The sequence below is a fragment of the Mustela erminea genome, chromosome 5, assembly GCF_009829155.1.
Source record: "Mustela erminea isolate mMusErm1 chromosome 5, mMusErm1.Pri, whole genome shotgun sequence".
Lineage (NCBI taxonomy): Eukaryota > Metazoa > Chordata > Mammalia > Carnivora > Mustelidae > Mustela > Mustela erminea.
Genome location: NC_045618.1, coordinates 105,808,359 through 105,830,634, shown reverse-complemented (window position 1 = coordinate 105,830,634; position 22,276 = coordinate 105,808,359). Strand labels below are relative to the sequence as shown.

The following is a 22,276-nucleotide window of genomic DNA, read 5'->3' as shown; positions in this document are numbered from 1 at the left end:
GAATGCTTTCTGTATGGCTTTGGAGGATGGGAATGAAAATGGCGGCCACCCAATCTCTGGCCCCATAGAAGCCAAGAGCTCAGGGCCCCACTCCTCAGTGCACCTTCAGAGGTAAGCAGTCACTCTCTCCCATCTCCCTGGTCTCCGACGGGTCTCTGAGCTCATCTGGTCTGTGATTGAGCATTTCTATCTCTGACACTTGGCCCTGTTTGGAGTCTCCAAACCCAGCAGATTCCTGCTGCGTGCTCCCACACTGCTCCTCCTGGAGGAGGTAGGAGGAGGTCTCCTTGGATCTGCCACTTGTGGGGTCCCTGTTCGAAGAACAGTGACCTGACAGTGCCTTGGATCATGGTATAAGGTAACCCCAAACTGAGAGCGCACTCCTCGGCTCCATCTCTGTAGCTCCCACTCTGAAACCTGGGAGCTCTGCCACACTCAGATGCCCCTGGTGTTTCTGTGACCCTGTGCATCCTGAGACTACACTGTCCCTGCAAGGGCTCCACTCCCCACTTAGCCTCTGGAGCAATGTCCCTCAGAGGAGCAGACTTCTGAAAGTTCTGATTTTGTGCTCTGCTGCTCTACTACTTGCTGGGAGCCGCCTATCCTCCCTTTCCTACCTTGGTCTATCTTCCTATATATCACCTCGGATTCACTTCTCCGCACATCCTACCTTCCAGAAAGTGGTCATTTTTTTGTTCCTAGAATTGCTGTTGTTCTTCTCTTCGATCTCCTGTTGAGTTTGTAGGTGTTCAGGATGGTTTGATAACTATCTAGCTGTACTCCTGCAACTCCATGATATTTAGGTCTCCTATTTCTCTCCATCTTGGAGTACAATGACTCTTGAACAGCATTTCTGTGTGAATGAAAATTCTGGGAGTTGAACAGGAAGACAGCTGACTGTCCTCAAAAAATAGGCCATGTGTTGTCTGTCCTTTTCCCAACACCCAAGCAGTTGTGGGCCCACTGTGAGCCCCCTGTGGATGATGACAGCTGACAGGCTGACTCCCTCCACAGAGGTCAGATGGCTCATATCTGTTTGGTGGCAGCTTGGTTGGGTGTTTTGTTTTGTTTGTTTTTTTTTGCCTTCTGTGAAATGGCACAGAGGGACCTGCTACTGAGCCTGTGGCCCTTCCTTCCTTTTCTCCAGTGAGTCTCAACCCAGGGTGGCTATGAGGAAGGTGCCCTGGGCCATGTGGCTAAAAGCCGAGAGCCAGGAGGAGGCCACACCTTCCCTGCCCCCTCTGTGCTTGCCTGTCTCATCCTAGGGGGTCTGCTTTGAAGACCAGCAAGCCACATGCCAAAAGCCATGTGCCTGACCTGCTGTAGCCTGGACTGGCTCCCTTGTCTAGCAACCACTGTCCCCATGGAGGAGTTGGAAGAATTCACATGGCCTAAAGCAAACAAGGTCAGTTTATTCTGATTTTTATCCTGGGAAGAGGTCAGAACTTCTGTGGAACAGAAATCACTCAAGAGAGAAGGCCCAGATGAAGGGATGGCCTTAGGGGAATGGCTTCCACCTCTCCCTTGGGGATCCCAGACACCTAGATCACCCAGCCAGCTTCCAGAAGCCCACATGGCTCTGTGAGCCAGCAGGTTTTTCTTTGTCCATTTATCCTACTCAGTGACAAGAAAGACTGAGGCACAGCAAACATTTAAGGAACAGAAGGAAAAACCAACCTGAGGTTTTGTGCCATGAGCTGCTAGGGGGACAGCAGCAGGGTAGGAGAGGCATGCAGGGTGGGGAGTGCCTCCAAAAGGGGTAAAAGGAGCTCTTCATCAAGTTTCATCTGGGTCCTTATGAACATGGTGGTTTTTTTTGTCACAAAGGAGAACTGTGAGGCAAGTCTCAAGTTTTCTCATGATTTTAGTCAATAACAGACTAAACGAGTCTCTAGTCCACTGGGGTTGTTGCTTGTAATGGTGAGCACCTTGCTTTGCAAGACTCTGGGGGATGCCCTACACATGAGAGGGATCCAGGGGTCCTGCAGGGTAAGTTTTCAACAGGTAACTGGGATGTCTTGAAGAAGAGAGTCCTTTTCCTACTTTAGACATGGACTGGGCTGACTGGACATCTGGGACCAAGACACTCCTGTCTTGATCAGAGCCACCCCTGGCCTCTTCCTGGACTGACCTGGGCTTAGATTCTTGCCTCTAGAGCAGTCACTCAGGGTCAGGCCACATCCTCTATAAGTGATGCCCGAGTGATGCCCATTGATGCTTCTTGACTCTTCTCTGTCATCTCAGCAGGCCACCCAGACCTCTAGCCTCTTATAACCCTGGACCCTTGGCCACTTGACACTTTCTATTAACCATATAGATAGAATTTTTTTTCCTGTTTGAAGAATCTTGAAACATGAAGACATAAATTCAGACTTTTATTTTATCTTTAGGGGACATTTTAAAATTTAATTTCAATTAATTAACATATAATGTATTATTGGTTTCAGAGGTAGAGGTCAGTGATTCATCAGTCTTACATAACACCCAGTGCTCATCACATCACATGCCCTCCTTAATGTCTATCACCCACTTACCCCATCCCTCCACCTCCTCCCCTCCAGAAAACCTCAGTTTTCTTCCTATGATTAAGAGTCTATTGTGCTTTGTCTCCTTCTCTGATTTTGTCGTCTTTTATTTTTTCCTCTCTTCCCCTATAAACCTGTTTTGTTTCTTAAATTCCACATATGAATGAGATCATATGAAAATTGTCTTTCTCTGATTGACTTATTTCACCTAGCATAATGCCCTCTAGTTTCATCTACATTATTGCAAATGGCATGATTTCTTTTTTGATAGCTGAGTAATATTCCATTATATATATATACCACATCCTCTTTACCCATTCTTCTGTCAATGGACATCTAGGCTCATCCATAGTTTGGCTGTTGTGGACACTGCTGCTATAAATATTGGGGTACATGTGCCCTGTTGGATCACTACATTTGTATCTTTGGTGTAAATCTCTTGTAGTACAATTGCTGAGTTGTAGGGTAGCTCTATTTCAACTTTTTGAGTAACCTCCATCCTGTTTTCAGAGTGGCTGCATCAGCTTGCATCCCGCCAACAGTGTAGGAGGGCTCCCCTTTCTCTGTATCCTCACCAACATCTGTTGTGTCCTGACTTGTTGATTTAGCCATTCTGACTGGTGTGAGGTGGTATCTCATTGTGGTTTTGATTTGTATTTCCCTGATGCCAGGTGATGTTGAGCATTTTTTCATGTGTCTATTAGCCATTTGTATGTCTTCTTTGGAGAAGTATCTGTTCATGTGTTCTGCCCATTTCTTGATTGGATTATTTGTTCTTTGGGTGTTGAGTTTGATAAGTTCTTTATAGATTTTAGATATTAGCCCTTTATCTGGTATGTCATTTGTGAATATCTTCTCCCATTCTCTCTGCTGTCTTTTGATTTTATCAACTCTTTCCTTTGCTGGGCAAAAGCTTTTTATCATTTTTTGAAGATTTTATTTATTTATTTGAGAAAGTGACAGGGAAAGAGAGGCAGAGAGAGAGAAAGAGAGAGCACGAGCAGGGGGTGGGGCAGAGAGAGAGGGAGAAGCAGGCTTCCTGCTGAGCAGGGAGCCCTATGTGGTGCTTGATCCCAGAACCCTGGGATCATGACCTGAGCCAACGGCAGACACTTAATAACTGACTGAGCCACTCAGGTGTCCCAAAACTTTTTTATCTTGATGAAGTCCCAATAGTTCATTTTTGCCTTCAAAGACTTTTCAAACCAGTAAGTAACAATTTGGTTCTTTAGAGCGTGAGCTTTGACTGAGACAGGCTTGAGTTTGGATTTCAGCTGTAAAACCTTAAGCAAGTCCTGCAAGTGCTTTTGATGGATTGACCAATCTACTCATTCCTTTAATTACTTATTTCCTCAGAAATACTTACTGAGTACTTACCCTGTGCTAGGCGTTAGGTAGTTCTGGTCTCTGCCCTCACAGAACTTGCAAGTCCCCGGAGGAAGGTAGATATTAAACAGACACTGACACTGATAATTACGCCCAAACTGGTCACAGCCAGGAAAGGAGCCTATAGGAAGCGACAGGGATGAAAAACAGGAGGGCTTGATGAGCCTCGTAGGAGGGCTGAACCTTAGAGAATGAAAAGGAATGAACCTGGCAAATGTGAGGAAGCATGCCAGCTGGAGAGAGTGGTAGGGGCAAAGGTTCTGGGGCAGAACATTCTGTGACAGGAGACCAGTGTGGTTGGATATGAAATCCTGGGCAAGAGGAGCATATTTGGAGACAAGGCTGGCAGGTGGGGGCTGATCAGGCCTGGTGCTGAGAACTTTGCACTCTGACCCGAGAGTACAGAAAGATTTAAAGCAGGTAAGGGACACCATCCAGCCTAGTTTTAATGTTTAATAAAGCCACAGGTCTGTCTACCGTGAAGAAGCTAACCTAGAATGGGGACAAGAATCAGTGGAGAGAAGAAAAGACCCAAAGGGTATCAGGGTGTCCTGTAGTTTCACAGATCAACCAGTTAGTTTCAGAACTCAATTCTCTCTCCTTGGGACGTGTTTATTCCAGCTCCTCTGTTCTCTGCAATGCAGCTTGCCAGGACTTTTCTCTCTCTCCTCTAGATGTCCTCGGTATGTTCTATGGGGACTCTACACCCACCACTAAGCCAATGAATTTTTAAAAGCAATTTGTTTTCCAAGAGGCGGTGTTTGGTTTCAGTGCAGGTTTTTGTGGGGTATGACGAAGCCAGACCGGTGCTCACAGTTCACTAACTATGGGTCCCAAGGCCCAGGCCAATGACAGCAGTCTGAAAAATCATGGCTCTGTGCCTCTGAATGGGAGGCAGGGGCAGCTGACTCACCTGCCCAGGGGTTCGTCACGCTGCCAGAGACTGCGTCAGGGCCCACTGCGGGCCTTGTGCTCCCACCCCAGCCCCCTGACAGCTACTGGGGAACCCCACTCTTTACCCTTGCCCAGGGCGGTGCAGAATGGGCAGCAGTGTTTTCCCCAGGGACCCGAGATCATTTATGCACTAGTTCAAGGTGGAGGACTGGGAGCGCCCAGGAGACACTGAGCCATGGTGGGGGGGTCCTCGGTCATCTCCTTGGTGGGCAGCCTAATTCTCCCACTGCCCTCAGTCCTCACCCCAATGGCTCCTTGATTTCTTCTGCTGTCACTTCTCTGCCTACCAACTAGGAGAACTGCTCAAGATGTTTAGAAAAGATTAATCTCCCAGTTCTCTCTAGGGATCAAGACTATCCTAAATAAAGTTACCTGTCCTGTGAGTGTCTTTGATCCCTTTTTTACTTCCTGTTTAGGGTTGCTGGCAGGACTACACAAGGTCTATTGATTTTCTTTGTGTTCATTGTTCCTCATAATTGAGCATTCTTAAGTATCTCTGGATGGAGATCAGCTGCATAATAAGAGAGAGAGAGAGACTTGGAGATATTAAGAAATATTTGGGGTCAAATGTTTTTAAAAATATGGGTCTCCTGAAAAAGGGAGGGAACCAAAGAGGTTAGAAATGTCCCACTGGACATGACATTGGGTGCAGAGTCGTTTGTCATGTGGCCTCTAAGTGAGCCCCACGGCTGCTGGTCCTTCTCAGGGAAGTGTGTTCGAGGCTGACCAGGGTGAGCTACACCTACGACGGATACCAAGGGGGTCTTGGGGCTCTGAAATCTTGGTCCAGCACCAGGGATTTCTGAGCAGACATCACTGCCACAACTGCCCGCTTTTTCTGAGAGAAAAGGGGATCCAGTAAAACTAGCTAATACTTTCATAACTCTTACCGCACACCAATATGAACTTCGAGTTAAGATATATAATCTATGAGATGACTATTGTTAATCCTTCCATTCCATAAAGGAGGAGACTGAGGCACAGAGAAGTTGTTTGTGTCAGGCAGACTGGCTCCAGAGCCCTGGCCACACAGGCCTGCCTCTGCATAGCGAGTGTCTCAGTTCTCCTGGTCAGATCCCGCTTTTCCCGGGGGCTCCCACCTGTTGTCTCTGAGGCCCTCCGCCATGTTGGAGCCTCAACCCAGCTCTTTTCCCAAGCCTGGTCTGACAACAGCCTCAGTCTAAAAGCCTGGAAGGGTCTTATTCTCATTGGTAACAGTATCAATGGTAACTCGTGTTTATGGAGCACTATGTAGGCACCAGGCATTCTACCAGCTTTTAGCCACAAATCCTCATCAGGTTTTGTTATCATCCCGGTTTGTGTGAGGTGTAGGGGAGAGAAGTGGCTTGTCCTTGGCCATGAGACTGGCGGGGGGGTGGACCCTGACTCAGAAGCTGTGTGGTGAATCTGTGTGTGGTGACTGCCATAGAAGTGGTCACCTCTGTCAGGAAGGTGGTGGGGGCAGGTTCTGGGCAGTGGGGTCTCCTGTACAGGGCCAGACAGACTGGAGATTAAATTCCTACCATATAGGTACTCGTTTGCCATGGAAGCGCTACTTAACCTCTTGGAAAATCAGTCTCTTCCTCTGTAACCTGAGTCTAACTCCTCCTTTGTCCCGCTGGGTCATTTTGAGATCAAAAGAAATAAGGCTGGATTTCCAAAATCTGAGGCATTCATGCACCGCCTTTGTGATTTTTGCCATTATTTAAGAGTCTCCATAGGTTGAGTGAAAGAAAAATAAATATAAAAAACCCCCGTGTTACTACTTTAAGTAGTAGTAACTTAAAAGCCACACATGGGGGAAAACGAAAAATCCGTCATTCTTAGAGTAAAGAAAAACTGTGTGCATGTACTTTAAAAACAATCGGTACAATCAGCGGTACCTATACCTTGGAAAACACCAACACCAAAATCTTTTTTGTAAAGTTTGTAAGGGTCAGGGCACCGTGCGCAGGAAGTGGTCCTTAAAAGGCAACCCCTCTCGTCCTGCCCTTCTCCTTTCTCCCCAGCAGTCCTTTGGGAGCCCATCTTGTTCCTGCCCCTGCCATGTGCCTCCAGTCTGGACCACTACACCTGTCTTTGCTGCTGGACCTTGCGCTGCACGTTGCTAGGCTAAAGCCCCATATGGCGACTCTATGAACTACGGACTAGGAAGAAAGAAATCCAAGAGCTAGAAAAATCGCAGATAGCAAAGCAAGCAACACCCAGCATCTCCACGTTTGGAGAGGGTACAAATTTGTGTGCGGGAGAAATGCACTTAATGAAAAGAGATTGGGGACTAGCAGGAAATGAAAAGTCACGTCAGGAATAGGATAGGAATTCCACTGCTCTTTGCTGAAGCCTCCAGTAAACAGCAGCTTCATAGAAGAAAGGTGAATAATTTGAAAAAGGAACCTAGTTTCTCCACGCCCCCCTTTCCTTAATGTTGCCAATTGTATGCAAAGCCTGTGGGGGGCTACAGTGGGAACTGAGGGCAGAGTAACTCTCCCTACTGGGCAAAAAGAAGCAATGGAAGCTGGGTGGCTTCAGCAAAAATTTTCCAATTATTTTCGAGGCTTACGGATGTTTTGCGGGGACGGGATTAGAAGCATTAGCACAAAAGTGAGAGGACAGAGTTCTGGCTTTTAATAGACCAGATTCAAGCATGGTCTATCTTTTTACTAAGTATGTTATCTTAAGCCAATTCCTAAAACGTAAATCTCAGTTTTTGCATTTTTCTTAAAAAAAAAAAAAAGATTTTATTTATTTATTTGACAGAGAGAGAGAGAGAGAGAGAGAGCACGAGGGAATGCAAGCAGGGGGAGTGAGAGAGGGAGAAGGAAGCTTCCCACTGAGCTGGGAGCCCAATGCAGGGCTTGATCCTAGGACCCCGGGATCATGACCTAAGCTGAACGTAGATGTTTAATGACTGAGCCACCCAGGTGCCCCAGTTTTTGCATTTTTAAAATAGAGGTAACAGTACCTGTCCCACTCATCTCGCTGGTATTTGGAAAGGTCGAATTAAATAAGATATGTGAAATTTCTTAATAAACAGAAAAAATCCCATCTGCATTTTTATTTTAAGAGCTACAACCTTGGTTGACCTGGATGCCCATGTTCTCAAGGACAAGTGTAAGCCGTGACTTCCAAGAGCACGGTTACATTGGTTCTTGGTTCTATTTCTCACCAAAGCTCTTGTCCCAACAGCGTATCTGGCTCTGGGAAACTGAGTCATGTGAGTTGCTATTGATAAACGAATTGAAATTTTGAACATGGCTCATCTTGAAACAAAAAGAAAAATCTCCTTTGGAACCTTTTCATCCTGTATTGGGCTGGAGGGAGATGGTCAATTACTATACAATTACAATTACTATATAATTGTACTATATAATTGTACTATATAAATTACAATTACTATAAAGGTAATAAAACTCAAAAGGTGTCTTAAAGTCATCTCACCTCTAGTTAGGTTACGCAGTAAAGGAAGTAAGTATCATGCATGAGACTTCAGGGCTTGGGATACTGAATGAGGGACACAATAAATTCAGAACAGAATCAGGGCCTGGAAGTAAGATTCAGCTTGTTTCAGGAAATTCAACTCTGTATCATAGTTTATATGGGCTGGCCCCTGGTGTTACAGCAGAGTTATTCCTCCTTTATAATTAGTTACAACCCTGCATTTTAAGGGGCTTACCGCTAAACTGGAACATTCTTTGGAAGTATGTGAAAGCTTTGCAGGGAGAAAAATTTTGATAATGAGATGCTGACATCACCCACTCTTGAGGCAAGATATTTTCAGTCAGTGTCATCTCTCTAACCAGGATAGCAAAATGTACAATTTTAAGTTGGGGAAAAAGAATGGCACAGATTCCTAAGTCTTGAAGTATGGGGATATAGGAAAGGAGTTTCTAGCCCATAGATGCTTTGCAACTCCTAGACAGAATCATCTGCAGGTCAGAGGTAGGACTGGTGGCTGGCCTTGGTGACAGGGTCAGGGCTGGTAGTATAAAGTATAAAATAACATAATACTTTATATGGTGCTGGGAAAGCATTTGTCCATTCAGTTATTCTACAGGTACTCCAATGTCTATATACCCAGCACGTGGCTGGCCTCTATAGGGATTTACATTTTCATGAAATACTACCTTTGTTCTCAAGAAGTTAGAGGTCATGTATTCTCACTCCAAGTTGCTTTTTAATGGTCTTAAGCAGATGAGCATTAAAAAAAATTTTTTTTTTTAAAATTTTATTTATTTGAGAGAGGGAGAGATATAGTGAGAGGGAGAACAAGCAGGGCGAGCAGCAGAAGGAGAGGGAGAAGCAGACCTCCCCTGAGCAGGGAGCTTGATGTAGGACTGGATCCTGGGATCCTGTGATCACAACCTGAGCCAAAGGCAGACCTTAACTGAGAGAGCCACGCAGGCACCCACATACACCCATCTTAAAGTGAAAAATCCCGTGACATTTAATACATACACAATATTGAGCAACCACTATCTCTATAAAATCCCCAAACATTTTCATGCCTCTAACACAAAACTACACACTCATCAGCCATCTCTCTCCCCTCCTTGTCCTAGCCCTATGCAACCTCCAAGCCTCTTTCTCTCTGGATTTACCTGTTCCAAATATTCATATCAATGAAATAAAACACGATGTGACCTTTTGTGTCTGGCTTCTTTTGCTTAGCACAATGTTTGCAAAGTTCATTCATGTTGTTTTAGCCTAGATCAGTACTTCATTCCTTTTTATGGCTGAGTAATATTCCATTGTGTATATATAACAATTTGTTTGTCCATCCATCTGTCGGTGAACATCGAGGTCTTTCTCTCTTTGGGCTATTGTGAATAGAGCTGTTATCAATGTTCTTGTACAAGTATTGTTTGAGCATTTGTTTTCAATCCCTTTGGGCATATACCTAGGAGTGGAATTGCTGGGTCATGTTGAACTCTGTTCAACTTGTTGAGGACCTGCCAGATTTTTGCCCACAGCAACAGCACCATGTTACCCTCCCAGCAGCAATGTGCAAAGCTTCCTATTTCTCCACATCCTCACTAACACTTGCTATTCTTGTTGTTTTCCACATTTTTTATGTTGCTCTCTTAGTAGATGGGAGGTGGTATCTCATTGAAGTTTTGATTTGCGTTTCCTTAATGATGAATGATGTTGTGCATCTTTTTTTTTTTTTTAAGATTTTATTTATTTATTTGAGGGAGAATGAGTGAGAGAGAGCATGAGAGAGGAGAAGGTCAGAGGGAGAAGCAGACTCCCCAAGGAGCTGGGAGCCTGATGCGGTACTCCATCCTGGAAGTCCGGGACCATGATCTGAGCTGAAGGCAGTTGCCCAACCAACTGAGCCACCCAGGTGCCCGATGTTGTGCATCTTTTCATGTGACATGAAGTGTTTTTACAAGGTAACAAAGATGATGCAAGGTCATCTGAAGAGAATTATCACCTTTGTCCCTTGGAGGAACTGGGGCCTGAGATCACGGAACAAAGAACTAACAAACGTTGATAGGAGGTGGAGGGCAACGGACAGGAGGGAGTGAAGGGCAGACCTGGGGCACAGTCTGCCCCAGGGAAGGGGAGCACGTGTGGAAGAGTGTTTGGGAGAGCAGACATCTGGGCAACCAGAAAATGGACCAGGGGTTCTGTGTATTGGTGAGATGGAAAAGATGGCAAAATTAGGTTGTGTGATCCCAGAGAGAAAAGTGGGGATGGTCAGGACCAGCCTCCCTGTTTCACAATGTCTCTAAGACCAACTACTCCACTGATGAGTGAATGATCTCATTGCTCAGGGAGAATAAGCAGAACTATGCATTGGTCATTAGGAAAATTTTGCACCGGGGATCAGGAGAGAACAGCAGCCCTCAGCTAAGATAAGACAGGTGAGGTGCTTTAAGATAATCAAGAGTCCTCTCCAGGCTCTGAGATGGCACAAGCCTTATCTTAAAAACCACAATTTGGAGGTGTGTGGAGTGAACTAATTTGTTCAGGATTGTTTTCAAATGAAAGATTCTTGGCTACAGCTTTGGAATATATGTTTTTTCATATTCAACTGCCATCTCACACTTAGCAAAAAACCCAGGCTGATCAAAAGAATTGTTTTGGAGCCAATTCCCAGAAATAAAAAAAAAAAACTTTCTTAAGGGTTACTTCCACTCCATGGATGAGAACACTGAACCTTGACCTGGGAGGGTTGGACTTCAACTCTACCCTCTTCACTCATCTCCCTGCCTCTGTATAAATATGAGAGCTGAGTTGAGTTGTGGAATCTCACTGGATGATGCCATCATGGTAGGATGCATAATTTCCATGGTGAGTTTCTATCCCTATCACTCTGCTGAAACTGCCCTCCCCAAAGTGAACAATGTTCTCTTAATTGCCAGATCCAGTGGCTTTTTCGTAGTCCTTACTTAACCTGTTTAACCTAGTAACTGTTTATCAATTACTTTCTACATAGCTGGCATGTTGCTAAGCACTTTATATATTCGTCGTGTGGTTGCAAGTTTAACTCACTGTTTAAGCTTGGATGTGTAGAGAAAAATGTAATATCTTTATTTTGTCTCTAAGAAATTTGGCCTTCTTCTTAAGCCTCAACACACTGGGAAAATTATTTAACTGTCCAATCCAATCCCAAGCTTAGACCAATCCCATAAATTAAATTGCTCCCTTAGGTAGCATTGAATCTATATTGGATAAAAACACTCAGCTTCTCAGAAAGCTTCCCTTCCTCACTGCTTTTTTTCTAAAATGTTTGGGGATATGCAGGGAGTGGGCGGCTTTCCACACCCTAGGGCCATATGGAAGAACCAGGCAACACGGAAGGGATGACATCCTTTTTCTGGTCCCTAGACCAATGACCCTTGTCCTGGGTTCTGCTTGTTCTTCTGACAAAGATGGCTGAAGTTGTGGCTGCTCCCTCTTGCCCTGGGCAGGCTGTGGTCCTGTTCCCTGGCCGACTTAGCTTCCCCTACACTAGAGTGGATAGAAGAACTCCTTTGAGATCTATCTGTTACCCTCATTTGGCCCCAGCTCAGGAGGTCCACTCAGGGGGTCCACCACTACTGTCATGGTTGTGAATAGCTGTCTGAATACTTCCAAGTCAGAATCTCAGCTCTAATGGAAACCTACCAAACCAACATGGAAACTCAGAGCAGCTAGAGAAAGCGAAATCTTTCCCTCAAGATTACCTTTATTTATCTGATGTACCTCCCCACTCTCAGGGAAGAGGAGTGGTGTAGATACGTCTCCACACTTGTTCTGCTACTTCCTGGTAGCTTTCTCTTCCCACAGTCCTCTGTGGCTAGACCAGAATTATCTTTCTCCCCTTCTTCTTCTAAGGTAGACATTGTTTACATAAAATGCTGAGGTCTAGCCCTGAACCTGCTCACAGGTCTACTTCTTATTGCAGAATCCTACTTCTAAACATCAGAAGTTGAATATTATCTCTGTCTTTCTTTTGCTTTTTCTCACAAATCCTTATCTGTAACAAATCCTAATCAGTTGAATGCCTTCAGCACACTTGGGTCTTGCCACTAAAAGCATGGTCCACACATTGGCATTAGCAACACCAGCAGAGCTTGTCAGGAGTGTAGACACTAGCCTAGGCTAGGCTCCACCCAGTTCTACCGAACCAGAACTTGCATTTTAACAGAATCAGGTGGTAAGTGGGGACTTAAAAGAAGCAGAGGACTAAGACAAAGATCATGTAATCAAAGACAAAAGAGAAAAACGTCTTCATAAATTCAAAACATCTTTCTTAATAATATATTTTTTTAAGATTTTATTTATTTATTTGACAGACAGGGATCACAAGTAGGCAGAGAGGCAGGCAGAGAGGAGGGGGGAGAAGCAGGCTCCATGCTGAGCAGAGAGCCTGATGCGGGGCTCAATCCCAGGACCCTGAGATCATGACCTGAGCTGAAGGCAGAGGCTTAACCCACTGAGCCACCCAGGTGCCCCCAAATCATCTTTCCTATTGCATACATGTAATTTTATTTTACTTATTTATCTACATATTTCTAAAAATTTATTTGAGAGAGAGAGAAAGAGAGAACACAAGAAGGAGGAGGGGCAGAGGGAGAAGTAGCCTCCCTACGAGCAGGAAGCCCAATGCAGGGCCTTGATCCCAGGACCCTGGGATCATGTGAGCTGAAGGCAGATGCTTAAATGACCAAGCCACCCAGGTACCCCATCATTTAGTTTCATTTAATCACAAGATTCCTGTGAAGTGGACATCATTCTCTCCATTTATGACTCAGCAAACAGGCTCAGGAAAGTTCAGTGAAGTGCTGATGATCTCATAGCAGGTGGACCAGAGAGCTGGATTTGAGTCTGGCCCATCCAACTCTGAAGCTCCTGTTCTTCAACAAAACGAACTCTCATACTGGATTTTTGTCCATCCTCCTCTTCAAGTTTTTTCCTTCCTTCCTAAACGCTACTTCATATCTTACTCCTTGAGAATTTCCTGGCTATTTATCTTTGGTACCTAGACTTTTTTTTTTTTTTTTTTTTTTTTTTAAAGAATTGAACCATTTGCCTGGATTTCTGACCCAGTCCTGCCTGTGTTCTAGCCGGTATCTCTAATCTGTAAATATTCATGTCTCCTTAGGTTCATGTCGATTTGTACCGTTCTAGATGGAGTATCAGACAATCTTCTGTATCCTTGCTCTGCAGTAGGTGGGAGAATACCAGTAAGGAAGAGGGGTCTCTAGCTGGGCTTCAGGGTAGGCCCTGGTTGCAAAGTAGAGAGAATATTACGGCTAGAAATCTAATGGGAGAAAGGTTCAGAAGTAAGAATGTGGAGACAGTGTTGGGGAGATAATTTATACATTTTATTTAGCTAGGATCCGATGCGATAATGCGTTCCTCTGGATTTGATTCAGGTGCCCTTTTTTGCCCTTCATCGTATGTCTGGCTGTGGATCCACATCCAGCCCAGAACTTCAGCTTCAATACAATCCTGGTTCTCAGAGTCTCAGCTTCTTACCTCTGAATTCCTTTATTTGCCATCACCAAACTCCCTGAGGAATAGCCAAATCTTTCATTTTTTTTGTGATGTCTTCTTTTCTCTTGTTCCTTTCTTTCAATCTTGACATCACCACTATAAATTGGGTTGATGTATTTGGTTATTTATGAGAATCTAGTGAGTGATCTCCTGACTTTTCATCTCTAATCTGAGCTACACCCAGTGAGACCGCTGGCACTAGTTCAGAGCACCTACATTTCAAAAGTGGGTAAAATATATATTCATTTCCTGCTCTGAAGTTGTCAGTTTTCCCCTATCAAATAAAAGGATAAAGCTCAATTCCTTAATGTGACACATTTAAGGTCTTCCCAAATCCAGCTTCACTGCCTCATGTCTAATTATACCCCAGGACGGGTTCTCCTTTTAACATGGACTGGCTTGAACATTGTCACTCAACATTTCATGCACATGTGCCTGCTTATGGACTCCCTTCAAATTCCATTGGAATTCTCTCCTGGAAGGTCCTCCATTTATCCCAATCATCCTCTCCTTTTAAAGCTCAGCTGAAGACTTATTTCTCCTAGTCATCCCATAGAACAGACCTGGAAGATGGCTCAATACTAAGAAGCTAGTGCAGAGTTTCCCAGTCATGGCATTATTTGCGTGTTGGGTTAAATAATTGTTTGTTGTAGGGGACAGTCTTCTGCATTGTGGGAGGCTCAGCAGCATGTCTGACCTACTCCGTAGATTCCAGTAGCATGTCCTCCTTAAGCTGTGACAACCAAAATGTCCCAGACTATGCCCAAAGTCCCCTGGGGACACAAATCGCCCCATTGAGAACCATTGGTCTAATGTAATGGAAGACCTGAACCAATGGGGATGTCAATATTTACAGAAAGGCTAGAGATGGGAGTTATTTTCTGGGATACAGAAATCATGTCACAGGATGTCTTCCATCCTATTTAGAATATTGACTTGGAGGAGACCATTTTATGACTATGTTCTATATGAACTTTAAAATTTATCTCTGTAGACTTATCCTGTTTGACTGGCTGTAACAGCCTTTAGAAAGAAAAAATGCATTTGGTCCATGCCTATGTCTATTTCGTAGTGTCATTATCATGTTTTTTAAGCTTAAAAATGGTCCTTCTTTTTTCTTATGAAATTACTAAAAAAAAAAAAAGTAAAATGAATATGCTCGGTATTCCTTGGAGAATATCTGTTTAGTATGGAATTTTAAAATAAGAAAAGTTAGAAGGCTTAAATTAAGGTCTGTGTACAGTAGGTCTGTGGTTCAGAGATTCAAGAAAGAATAAAACTGAAACTTAACATATAGATCTCTGCAGAGATGCTTTCATAGTTTCTAACATTTATTCCAAGTACATGTACTGCTGACCTATTCCAAATTTATTTCTAAGTCTATTTTTGATATTAAGAATTGACTTTAATACCATTACTTTCAAAATCAAAATCCTTACTCTAAATTGGATTTTTTTTTCTTTCTCCAGCTAGTGCAAAGCATTTGGAATATAGGAATGAATTAGGCATTATTTGGATTGTACAGAAATTTGTCCAGGTGGTTTAAGTCTCTGGAAGAAACAGGATATATGGATATGGCATAATATTAGCAATATCAGTAAGTAAGGCACCATGAGGACTGTAGGGGATCCAGACCCAACAGCTGATGGATAGATACACTGCTCTGCTAACACCTCTTCTTAGTCTTTGCTCTCTGGACTCTGAGAAGGATAAGACTAGTAGGCATCATTTTGTAAATGAGAAATCTAGGATCCAGGGGATTTATTAACTTGCTATCTTTTGCCTAATCCTAAACTAGAACCCAGTGTCATGAGTTGGGGTCCAGTAAGCCACTCCCTATAGTCTTACCAAGACCACTCAGTTTCTTGAATGTTTTGACTACACTGTTAAGCTACTAAGACACGCTTCAACAAGGGCTTTCAACAAGGCTATACTTTTTTTTTTTTAAAAAAGATTTTATTTATTTATTTGACAGACAGAGATCACAAGTAAGCAGAGAGGCAGGCAGAGAGAGAAGAAGGGAAGTAGGCTCCCTGCTGAGCAGAGCCCGATATGGGACTCCATCCCAGGACCCTGGGATCATGACCCAAGCTGAAGGCAGAGGCTTTAACTCACTGAGCCACCCAGGTGCCCCCACAAGGCTACACTTTTAAGCTACTAAGATACCCTTCAACAGTGCTGCTCTTTTCTATCTAGTACTTTCAGTTGAGCCAATGAATAGCTAGTTGAGCTGAAAAAATAATCTCAAACAACTTATTGTTAAGGAAAATCCCAATCTCCAGTTCTCATGTTTCTATTCAATCATTCCTCAGCGGATATTTATTGAGAGCGAGGGAGTCAGATTCAGCAGTGAGCAAAATAGAGAAATCCTCAGGGATTTCAAGAAGGAACATCTGACTCCAAGGGGAAAAAAATAATGGGAAGAAAACTTTTACCCTTTCCTCTACCACCTCTACTGGCTCCTCCCCAAGGGACACTATATGATGGTTGAGACTGAGGAATGGGAGTGAGCCGAGGGGCTCGGATCCCTTCTCTCTTTCCAAAGCAACACTTATTGCTCCTTCCTGGGAGGTTGTGATTCTGTGGTTTAGGGTTGGTAATTTAGTGCGCAGGAGAAAGTGTTCAAAGACCAACTGTGACTGCAGACTCAAGTCCTCTTCTCTGTATTGGTAATCAAGCTGATCAGTGATAAAGCTGACATGTTGATCCTTCAACATTTTTCTGGATCTTTTTCTTAGTTCAAAAGTCAGAGAAGAAAAAGGGGTGATTAATTATCAGTCTCAAACTTTAGCCAACTCAAAATTTAGCCAATTTAGCCAATATTACAAATACCATCAAGTAAGACTAACAGCTCTGTTACTGGTTACCCATAGGGGAGCCTATAGGGAGAACCTGGCTCCATTAGTGGACACAAACTCTTTTACTTCTGTGCATGAGCAGGTGACAAGTGATAAGAATTGTTCATCCAATGCTGTCCTTCTGGCCAGGAGTTCTTGTCATGTACTTGTAATAATGTCAGCCTGAATGACTAAAAGCTAGAAGTTAAAATCCCGGGGTGCCTGGGTGCCTCAGCTGGTTAAGCAACTGCCTTCAGTTCTGGCCATGATTCTGGGGTCCTTGCATCAAGCCCCATGTTGGCCTCCCTGATCTGTAGGGAGTCTGCTTCTCCTCCTGCTTGTGTTCTCTCTCTCTCTCTCGTTCATGCTTTCTCTCTCTCTCAAATAAATAAATAAATAAAAACTTAAAAAATATACATGTTCAAATCCAGGCAGCCAGTAATCCCTCTGTGCAGGGAGAATGACTTATGGGTACTTTAAGTTACGTGCTTACTTCTGATGTGCAGGACGTACCAAGAACTGTTTACTCTTTCATGCAGTGTACATCTTCATCCTCTGGAAGGATTTTTGATGACATCTGGGTTTTGCAGATGAGGAAGCTGAGCCCAGAGAGATTGATGTTTCAAAGTTTACTAAGCACTGTCCACCCTCCCCATCACCCCTTCCCCTGCAGCCCAGTTAACAGGGAGCAGAGGATGGACTGGAACAGTGTTCGGATAGTCCTTGGTGATTATTTTGGCATTGTAAAGAAAGTAATTTAAAAAATACCTTTCTCCCCTTATGAAACTAATCTAGTTTACAGATCTGTAGTTAGACTGTAGTTCAAACTACAGTCTAGTTTAAAAAATATCTTTCTTCCTTTACAAAAGTAATCCACACTTCACTTCAAAAAGTTTAGAAAATGCAACAAAAAAGGAGGAAGTTAGAAAACCCCATAATCTTTCCACCCTGAGGTAACCACTATAAATATTTTAGTGTGTATTCTTTCAGTTTTTTTAAATGTATACAGATACAAAGAGACACCTTTAAAATACAATAAAATAGTGTGGTACTACATATACTGATTTGCAACCCACTGTTTTTTTTTTTTTTCATGTAACCATATATTTTAGAACTCTCTTTATGTCATTAAGTAATATTTTCACATTATTTCTACCATTTCTATGGCATTCCATTGTGTGAGTATGATTAATTTCCCAGGGTTGAATATTTATGTTTTTTCCAATGAATAGCTGTAATAAACAATACTGTGACAAACATCCTTAGAGATAAATCTCTACACACTTGTCTTTACTACACAGACGAGACAACAGAGGTCAAGGAGGCATAGTGACTTCACTTATCTGAGTTCCCAGGACCATGAAAGTCAAGTTTACCGACTCCAGATCCTGTGCTCATTTCACTCTGTCACAGTTGTCCTCTGCCTTCCAGGACAGAGCCCGAGAGCTAGCCCCTCCGCTGGGTCCTCACATGTGAGCCTGGTTCATTTATTCAACAAATATTTCTTGAGCAGCCTCTGTGTGCCAAGTACTGGTTCTACCCCTGGTCGTAGGCAGTGAATAAGACAGTTGACTCTGTGCTGTTATGCAGATTATTCTTTTAGTTGGGAAGATGGACAAGAAGTGAACACGTTGATAAACAAGACAATTTCAGATACTGATCACATTCAAGCACGTGTCTTTGAGAATGATGGGCTGGAAGGTGAGTGGGTGGTGGTGGGCGCATTTACTGGCTTTGTGTGCCCATCCCCTGCTTCGGAGGGCATAGGACCCCACCTAGCTCACACTTGTGATGCTCTTCAAAAGTCTGCTATTGGGTGGCTGGAGCCACTGGGTGTGCCTGGGGGGTTTATGTCCATGTTTCCTCCCCTGCCTTACCAAGAACTGACTGGTGCAGGAGTGCGAAAGCCCCGCCCCCTCAAAAGGAAGCCAGACAGACTCTCGGGCCTAATTTACACCAGAGCTCCTGTGGGATCAGGACAAGCCTGGGTCTTTGCCTCAATTCGCACCCTTTTCTGGCTTCTTCTAATGTCTTTTGCTGTGGCCCCGCTCCATCCCTACTGGTTCCCCCAGGCAGCATGATCTTAACAAATCATCTGCACGTGAGTCCTCATCCCTTCTGGGAAACTTAAGGCAGGACGTGAAGATCGCTCACTCAGATTGGTGAGCAGGGGAGGCCTTCCCGAGAAGATGCCATGTACGCTGAGACCCACATGACAGTCGTCACAGGACCTGGGGGCAGGGTGTTCCAAAGGCCACCTCGCGGAACAGGAAGGAGGACGATGTCACTTCAGTGTGACCAAGGCGGGGAGAACGGAGGAGAAGCCGTCCCATCCCCTGGATTCAGAGCTGGAAGCTGGGTCTGCAGCTGCTCCCATCTTTCCCAGCACCACTGGACAGAGGCGAGAGTTAGGGGAGGTTTTGCAGGCTTTCCTCCCCCCACCGCCCAGCACCATCTATGGACTGAGGCCGGAAGCTGAGAAAAGCCTACCTGAAAGATTATGGACGCTAAAGAACATGGAAGGCCACTCATGCTTTTCTGCTTCAGGGCTCGAAAAGCATCTTTGTTGCTGAAAAGCTCTTACAGGGATCAAATATATCCAACAATTAGAGGGCAACAGAGATCCTGGGAGAAGCTGGCTTAGTTTCTGTGCATATTTGGTGCTTTAATCAGAGAAAGGCCTCACTGTGGTGCTTGGTAACAGATTGATAGAATGGTAATTTCCCTATCTCAGGAATCTGCTCATTTTCAGCGTGAACACATGCCAGGATACTTCATGGAATGTGTGGCTGCGAGTCTGGCCCAGGCAATGAAAGGAAGCAGACGAGTCTGGATGGTCCTGTTAGGAAAACCTTGCTCGGGTGTGTATTTGCATTCTCCGTGGATCCACCTGTAAAGTCGGGATCATGATAACTTCTACTGTATATCTTGCGTGGGGAAGAGCAAATGCCTTTCTAAATGAAAATTAGGAAAGAAGCAAGCTCTTTTCTTTTTCCTCCCAATTCACTGGGAATTGGTTAATAAGGATATGGAAAGCCTTATTGCTTGGAACCCAGCTCACTTGGGACTTGACCATGAAGGTTCCGATCCATTAAATTGATCTTAGTTGATTTTTTTTTTTTTTTTTGGTCAGAATGAATCAGTGACCCTTCATTGTTCATGCAATTGGAATTTAATTTAAATTTTTAGATAGAAAAATGGTATAAATGGATACTGAGGGCAAACTCTAGTGATGAAGGCAAAATATCATGTTATTTAAACAAAGCTATCCTGCTCAAGTTGTTAAGGTGTTTTAATTATACTTTCATGCCAAGATTTGTTTATTTCTTTTCTGCTCCAGGTGCCCTCAATGAGAGATAATTGGTACAATCTCTTTCTGATTCATGTTATACTTTGTACTTAATGCAATTTCAAAAGGAATGTTTTAATTGATTATCGAAGCCTAACATCCCCTAAGGTTTTTTTCCCCGTTTGGTTCTTATTTCATTTTGTCAATATTTATTTCAATGAGGAGATGCTATCCAGCGACCTTTCACAAGCAAATGGCCATGTGCCAGAGCAGAAAGGAATCTTCTGCCAAACCCTCTTGGCTGACTTAGCCACTCAACAGACTGGCATCAGTGTTGTTCTCTTCTTTTCAAAAGGAGAGAAAGCAGCATACAAGAGGGACAGGGACCTCACTGATTAAGCAAGGAGACCAAGTAACTTGCTTTAGCCACTCTATAGCTTAGGGAGTCTCTGTTGTGAGTAACATGGGACCCAACAATCTGTGGGATCTGCGGATGAGAGAGCAAACGTAATACACTCAGTCCCAAAAGCAAATAGGAGAGACCTTAGCTTTATTGGCCTTCCGAGGTGGACAGCGTCAGGAGGATGGAGAACACCATTTTCCCTTGGTAGAGAGGATGCAAAATGCACTGGGTCACAGGCACAGAGCCTCCCTTTAGTTGACAGCCATGATTTTCTAGTCAGTTGTGAGTTTTATGTATTTTATTATGAGCTATCTGTGATTGTAGCCAGAAAAAAAAAAAATCAAGCTGCATGTGTGTCTTGAGGGGAGAAATAGGCAAGAAAAGAGAAGGAAGTGAAGGCTGGTCATGGGGACCACCTAGTGCGCGACCCACCCCAGAAACCTAGTTGATGTTTGCCACCCAGAAGCCTTGACATCATTCTCTAGATTTACCTGCGGACTGTACTTGTCTTCCTTTATCTCCTTTATGTTCTCTCTCTTACTCACATAAAAGGAAAGAAATTGAACAGAAGATGGCGGTTCTGAATTATACCTTTCATGGCACTGTTTACTGCTGCAGACTTTTTAGTTGTCACCATTTTGGACAGGTGAATAAGTAGATAAAATAATCTCTGTGGCAGAGAAACCGTGGCAGCCCCGTTGCATCATGGGAATTCTAAAGCTTCAGTCCTGAAGATCATTTTTTGATTATTATGAAATAAATTTATGCTAATGGTAAGCATATCAAATAGAAAGACAAAAAGTGAAAAAAGAAATCCTTCTCACCACCCCCAACCCACGATTCTCATTTCCTTCAAGTAATCATATGCAAGTTTTTTCCCATAAGTTTTCCACATACACATTTTCAGGCCCACATATCTGAATTTTTTAGATGAATGAGATTGTACTTTACCTACTACTCGGCGACTCAGTTTTTCACAATTGTAGTTCTGGGATCTTTCCATATCCATGCATATAAATATGTAGGTAGCAGGGTCATATACTTTGTTCTAAGAAATACATTTGTTGAGTGACACAGAGTGTTAAGGGCATGAACTGGAAGTGCTCTGGGTGAATTAGAATATTTGGTGACACTACCTAGAAATCATGGTTTGTGCAGATCTCTCTGTTAGTTTGTCAAGGAATTGCAGTGTTTTGACAGGGGATAAAGAGGTGAAGGAGGAACCCAGCAGAGAATAAGAGCTACAGATATTCCCATAAAAGCTGTGGAAAGATTTGGCTAAGCCAAGAGCTGGCACTGCCTAACTCTAGTCAGTTGACATTACAACTTTTGTCTTTTGAGTTATATGAATGGGAAACTGGGATAGGGTGTCATAAGGAGGACACATTCCCCATAAAAGATATGAATGATTTAACAGTGGCAGCAAAGCAGTGAGATGGACCAGAGAATGAACAAGATCTCCTTCAAGAGCACAAGAGGCTTGCAAGAGTAAATGAGTAGATCTGGGACTTTTGCTGATCTGATTCCCATATAACCTGATGGCTGTTCTGTGGGGGATTGTTTACTTCTCATACCTCATTAAAACATTTTGCACAAACTGGCAGTGGTGGGGAGCGGTGATAGGGAAGATTAACGCTGGGTGTGTTATTCTAAGCTTGAACAATTTCCTTAGGGTGTTTTTGGTCCTCTACTGAGTTGTGCTTTGTGCTTCATTTAAAGACAGAGTGGAGCTTGGAGTGTTTTCTCCGATGGAGAAACAGCTGTGAGATAATTGGTGACCAGAGATCAGAGGAACCACAGATCTCCAGCAACTGGAGCTCTTGTGGGCAGGATGGGACATGACCTAGTGTTCAAAGGGGACGATTTGGTGTCACCAATCTGATGTGGTGAGTTG

The 22,276-nt window shown here is 43.7% G+C and overlaps 1 long non-coding RNA gene across 2 annotated transcripts in view; it reads left to right on the top strand.

Moving 5' to 3' along the window:
• The first annotated feature begins 1,138 nt into the window (after positions 1 to 1,138).
• Positions 1,139 to 22,276, top strand: part of LOC116591436 — a 71,279-nt gene continuing 50,141 nt past the window's right edge. The window contains exon 1 of one of the 2 annotated variants that reach the window (XR_004286002.1): positions 1,139 to 1,405. This is a non-coding gene — a long non-coding RNA (uncharacterized LOC116591436). Of the gene's footprint in view, positions 1,406 to 22,112; positions 22,269 to 22,276 lie in introns of those variants that run through there. The other variant, XR_004286003.1, reaches the window with a different exon arrangement.